General features: G+C 41.2%; 1 pseudogene; it reads right to left on the bottom strand.

Moving 5' to 3' along the window:
* Positions 1–4,354: 4,354 nt before the first annotated feature.
* LOC102870977 lies at positions 4,355–4,645 on the bottom strand (annotated as a pseudogene).
* Positions 4,646–5,541: the final 896 nt, after the last annotated feature.

Below are 5,541 nucleotides of genomic sequence, written 5' to 3'. Positions count from 1 at the left end.
TGGTAATGACTGAAGGTTTTTAGTTATTCAACAAATCAGGGAGATTTCATGGAGTTCATTGCTGTTATGTGCCATCTTGCGACTCATAGTGACCCAATGTACAATAGCCCTGAAACCTGCTCTGCCTTGTGCCAACTTTACTGTCTCTGACATGACTACTCCCATAACCCAGTCACTAAATCAACCCAGCTCGTCGAGGGTCTTCCCCTCCCTCCTACACTGTTCCTCCACCCTCCCAAACATGATGTCCCTTTCCAAGGACTGGTACCTCCTTGCAACATGTCCAAAATATGTCAAAGTCCCAGAATCCTTGCCTTCAAGGAGCAGTCTGGTTTCACCCTCTCCAGGATGAACCTGTTTGTTCTCCTGGCAGTCCATTCAACACTCTTCTCCAGCACCAAAGTTCAAAGGCATCAATTTTCCTTCTATAATCCCTAGTCAATGTCCACCTCTCTGACTCATAGCAAGCAATTGCAGACTATGGCCTGGATTAGAAGCACCTTAGTCTCCAGACTGACATTATTGCTCTTCAGTACGCTGGAGAGGTCTCTGACAGCAGACTTTTTCAGTGAAATTCATCTTTTTATTTCCTGGCTGCTGGTACCAAGAGTGTTGACTGTGGAGCCAAGCAAACTAAAACTGTTAAGTATCCATATTGAAGACTGCTGGTTCTCTTGACATACTCATGTACAAGATACCTACCTAGTGGACAGGAAAGGACATTCCTTGCACCCAGAGCCAAATGTCAGAATGAAACTCTGCATTGAAACAGAGGTGATCATCTATTCATCAGTTATAAGGAAAACTGAGTCTTGAAGAACCGTGCTAAGTCAATTACTACTGAACAGTTTACTGAGATTAACTTTCTTTGAAGGAAGGCTGATAGAATCCATGATTATACATACACACAGAGATATATGTTGTTATATGCTGTTATTGACCGCAACTATCTGAACTATATCATATGCCACCCTCACCACCTCTGATATACCTGAGCCCATTGTTACAGTCATTGTGTCAATCCATCTTGCTGAGTGTCTTCCTATCTTATGTTGACTCGCCATCTTTCCAAGCATGATGTCTTTCTCTAAGGATTGGACTGGCCCCATCCTAACAACAGGCCCAAAATATGTGCGGCGAAGCTTTGCCATCCTTGCTCTTAAGGAGCACCCTAGTTACACTTTCTTCAAAATGAACTTTTTCTTTTGGCTGTCCATGAAAGGTGTGTATCAGTGCTATATCTTTTCTCTATACCTTTTCAATCTGTTGTTGTTGCATTCTCTTGAGTAAGAACCAATCAATAGCTGACCTTCCAGCAGGTTTCTACAGATAGTAAGTAAGTTGCACAGGAGGAGATTACCCTTTCTTCTACCACAGAGAATCTGGTAGATTAGACTCTCACATTTTGGTGATTGCAGTACAAATTCTTACCACTAGGCCACCAGAGCTTTGCTGAGCAAATCATTTGGGAATTTGGACTTGAGGAAGAAAAATGTGGCATTAAGATTGGAGGAAGGCTCATCCACGACCTATATTATTCAATGACACAACCTTAAAGTGCTTAAAGTGAAAAGGACTTGAGACACTTACTGCAAAAAATCAAAAGACTACACACTTAAGTATAGAATTACATTTCAATAGCAAGAAAATAAAAATCTTCACCACTGGGTCTTTAGGCAACATGATGATAGAGTTTTAAACTTTCAACAATTTTTGAAATTGTCAGCAGTTTCCTTGCACTTGGACCCATCAACAATGCCCTTGGTATCAGCAGTCAAGAAATCAAAAGATGCGTCATTGGGAAAATTTGCTGTCAGAGACTTCTCCAAAGTGCTGAAAAACAATAATATTTACTTAAAGACTAAGGTGTGCCTGATCTAAGCCATAGTCTTTTTGATTACTTGCTATATATCTGAAAGTTAGACAATGACAAAGGATGACAGAAGAAGCAGCAAAGCTTTTGAGTTGTGACGTTGGAGAAAAGGACTGAATGTGCCATCAACTGCCAAAAGAACAAGCCTTGTGGAGCGCCCACGCACACGCGCGCGCACGCGCACACACACACACACACACACACACACACATTTGACAGATACTTCTACATATGTTGCAAATATGCTGATAAATATAATAGAACACAGCCCTCCCAACCTACTGCTGGTCAATTTCTTTCCACTCAGAACAACTCTCCATTGAGTTTTGAAGACTATAAACTTTTGGGGAGGAGACTGCCCTTCTTTCTTTTAACACAATGACTCATGTATTGAAATCACCTTATATGTTGGACTAAATAATTTTGAGTTCAACATATAAGGTGCAATGTCACAGAGGACAGTTATGAAAATGTCCTAGCTATAACAAAACACCTTGAGGAAATGTGTCACTGGGATTAGGAGCCTATGATTATAGTCCCAAGGGTCATCAAGATCAATTGGCCAAATTCATTCACATAGAAAATGTTCTATATTCAACTTTGGTAGTCTTAAAAGCTTAAAAGTAGTCATCTAAGGTGCTGACTGGAAAAGATCCTTATTTGTTCCCATTCCAAAGAAAGGTGATCTGACAGAGTATGGAAATTATTGAATAATATCACATGCAAGCAAGATTCTGCTGAAAATTAGCCAAAAACGACAGATCAACAGAGAACTTCCAGATGTGCAGCCTCTGAGAAGAATGGGAATCTCAGAACACTTGATTGTCCTTATGCAAAACATATATTTGGACCAGGGAGGCAGTCGCCAGAATACAGCAAGGAAATACTGCATGGTTTAAAACTGGGAAAGGTATACACCAAGGATGTATCCTATCTCCATACTTTTTCAATCTATATGCAGGACAGATCACCCAGGAAGCTAGGCTCTATGAGGAAGAGTGTGGCATCAAGATTGAAAGAAGACTCCTCAACAACCTCTGTTATACAAATGGCACAACCTTACTTGCTGAAACTACTGCAGCCTTCAACATGGATTGAAGCTCAACATCAAGAAAACAAAGATTCTCACCACTGGACCGATTGGCAACATCATGTTAGATGGTGAAGAGATTTAGACTGTTAACAGCTTTAGTTTGCTTGGTTCCACAATCAACACTCTTGGTACCATCAGCCAGGGAATCAAAACACAAATTGCGCTTGGAAAATCTTCTTTCAGGGACCTTTCCAGAGTAGAAGAGCAATGATGTCTGTCTGGAGACTATAGTGTGCCCGATCCAGGCCATGGTCTTCACAATTATGTGCTATGTATCAGAAAACTGAACAATGACTATGCATAATAGAATTGATGCCAAGGAGCTCTGGTGGCCTAGTGTCAAGAAGCACACTGCAATCTCAGAGGTATGTGGTTCAAATCCACCTGATGCTCTGCTGAAGAAGGAGGGTCAATCTCCTCCTGTACCAGTCAAATCTGATTTGAAGGTACATACACAAAAAATAGCAAAATTAATTAAAAAAATTGATTCCATTAAGGTGCAGTGCTAGAAAAGAGTATTGAATATACCATGGACTGCTAACAGAACAAACAGATTCAGCCTAGAGAGGGTGAAACCAGACTGCTCCTTGAAGGCAAGGATTCTGAATCTCCGTCTGACATACTTTGGACATGTTGCAAGAAGGGACTAGTACTTGGAGAAGAACATTATGTTTGGGAGGGTGAAGGGACAGCACAAGGGAAGAAGACCCTCAATGAGGTGGATTGACTCAGTGACTGGGTTTATGAGGGTAGGTGTGTCAGAGACAGTAGGTTGGGTCAGGATAAAGCAGGGTCAGAGCTGTTGTTGTACATAGGGTCACTTGTACTTGCACAGGTGACTTGGCAACACATAATAACAACAACAGCAAGGTGCAAGAAAACACTGCATGGTTCAAATTCAGAAAATGTATATGGCAGATATGCACCCTATCTCCATACTGTTTAATCTGTGTGTATAAAAGAACATCCTGGAGGCTGCTTTATGAGGAGGAATGTGGCATCAGCACTGGAGGAAAACTCAGCAAGCTGCATTATGCACATAACTCAACCTTGCTTGAGGACACTTAGGAGGACCTGAGGTATTTGTTGCACAGGGTCAAGGACTGCAGCCTTCAATACAGATTGAAGCTCAACATCAAGAAAACAAAGATTCTCACCATTGGACCAATTGGCAGCATTATGATAGACAGTTAAGAGTTTGAGACTATTAACAGCTTTAGTTTTCTTGACCCTACAATCAATGCTCTTGGTACCAGCAGCAAGTAAATCAAAAGATAAAAAGTGCTGAAAAAATCTGCTATCAGAGACCTCTCTAGAGTACTGAAGAGCAATGATATCAGTCTTTTTTTTTTCTTGAAAAAACATGTTTATTTTCTACAAATATATATTTATATAGAAAAAATTCCCCATAAAAGATGCTGTTCTCTCATTTTCCCATCTTCTTCCTCTTCTTCAACACCTCTGATATAAAGGACATTATTACACCTTATTAAAACTTCCCCCAGATGTCCAGACAATGCTCCATCTATGTATTCTTCTGTATTTGCAAGCTGCATGTTCATATAGCCATCTACAGATACGAGGTAGCCCTTGTACTCCATTCCCCACATAAGTTTCACCAATACTGGCTTTCCTGTTAAGCCATCCAGAAATGGTTTGGGATTGAGGGGTAAACTCATCACGACTACAGGCCAATGGTGCAGGCTTCTAGCTGCCGACCCAGCTGTCATCTGACCCTCGTGGCAGGAGCAGCAGCCTAGGCCCCAAGAAGCAGCACTCTCAGAGATGATAACAGTCTTGCAACTGATGAGCGCCTGATCCAGACCATGGTCTTTGCAATTACTTGCTATGCGTCAGGGAGCTGGACAATTACCAAGGATGATAGAAAAAGAATTTATGCTTTTGAATTGTACTGCTGAAGAAGAGTACTGACCATACCATGGACTGCTAAGAAAAATAACAAGTCCAACCTGGAGAAGGTGAAAACAGGCTGCTCCTCGGGGGTAAGGATTTTGAAGCTCTATGTGACATACTTTGCAAGGAGGGAATGGTCCTTAGAGAGGGACATCATGCTTGTAAGGGTGGAGTTGTTGCTTTCCTTTGAGTCAAGCATGACTCATAGTGACCCTATGAACAAAAGGCCTGAAGCCACTCTACAACCATAGACATTTACCACAATTACTGGGGTAATGGGGGTGGGTGTGTCAGAGACAATATATTTGGCTCACAATAGAGCAGAGTTCAGAGCTGTTGTATATAGGGTTGCTATGAGTCAGAGTCTACTCAATGGCACATAACAACAATAAGGTGCAACTATTGATAAAGGGAGTGCCCTTTCCAAAGTGAAGAAAAGTAAAAAATAAAAAATTCATTAAAATAATTGGTCCAAAGGACTAATGGACCATGTTGTTGTTGTTGCTGTTGATTGCTGTCGAGTTGGGCTTAACTCATAGCAACCCTATGAGTAAATGGCCTGAAGCCTTTCTATATCTATCAACATTTAGCAAAGCTCAGTTTCGAGAGACATGTTGTTTAGGAAGTGGATGTCATTCCTAAGCCTTAATTTCTCTGACCT

This window comes from Elephantulus edwardii, unplaced genomic scaffold (genome assembly GCF_000299155.1).
Source record: "Elephantulus edwardii isolate Elephantulus edwardi_28Jun2011 unplaced genomic scaffold, EleEdw1.0 scaffold00096, whole genome shotgun sequence".
NCBI lineage: Eukaryota > Metazoa > Chordata > Mammalia > Macroscelidea > Macroscelididae > Elephantulus > Elephantulus edwardii.
This window is presented reverse-complemented; position numbering and strand designations above follow the sequence as displayed.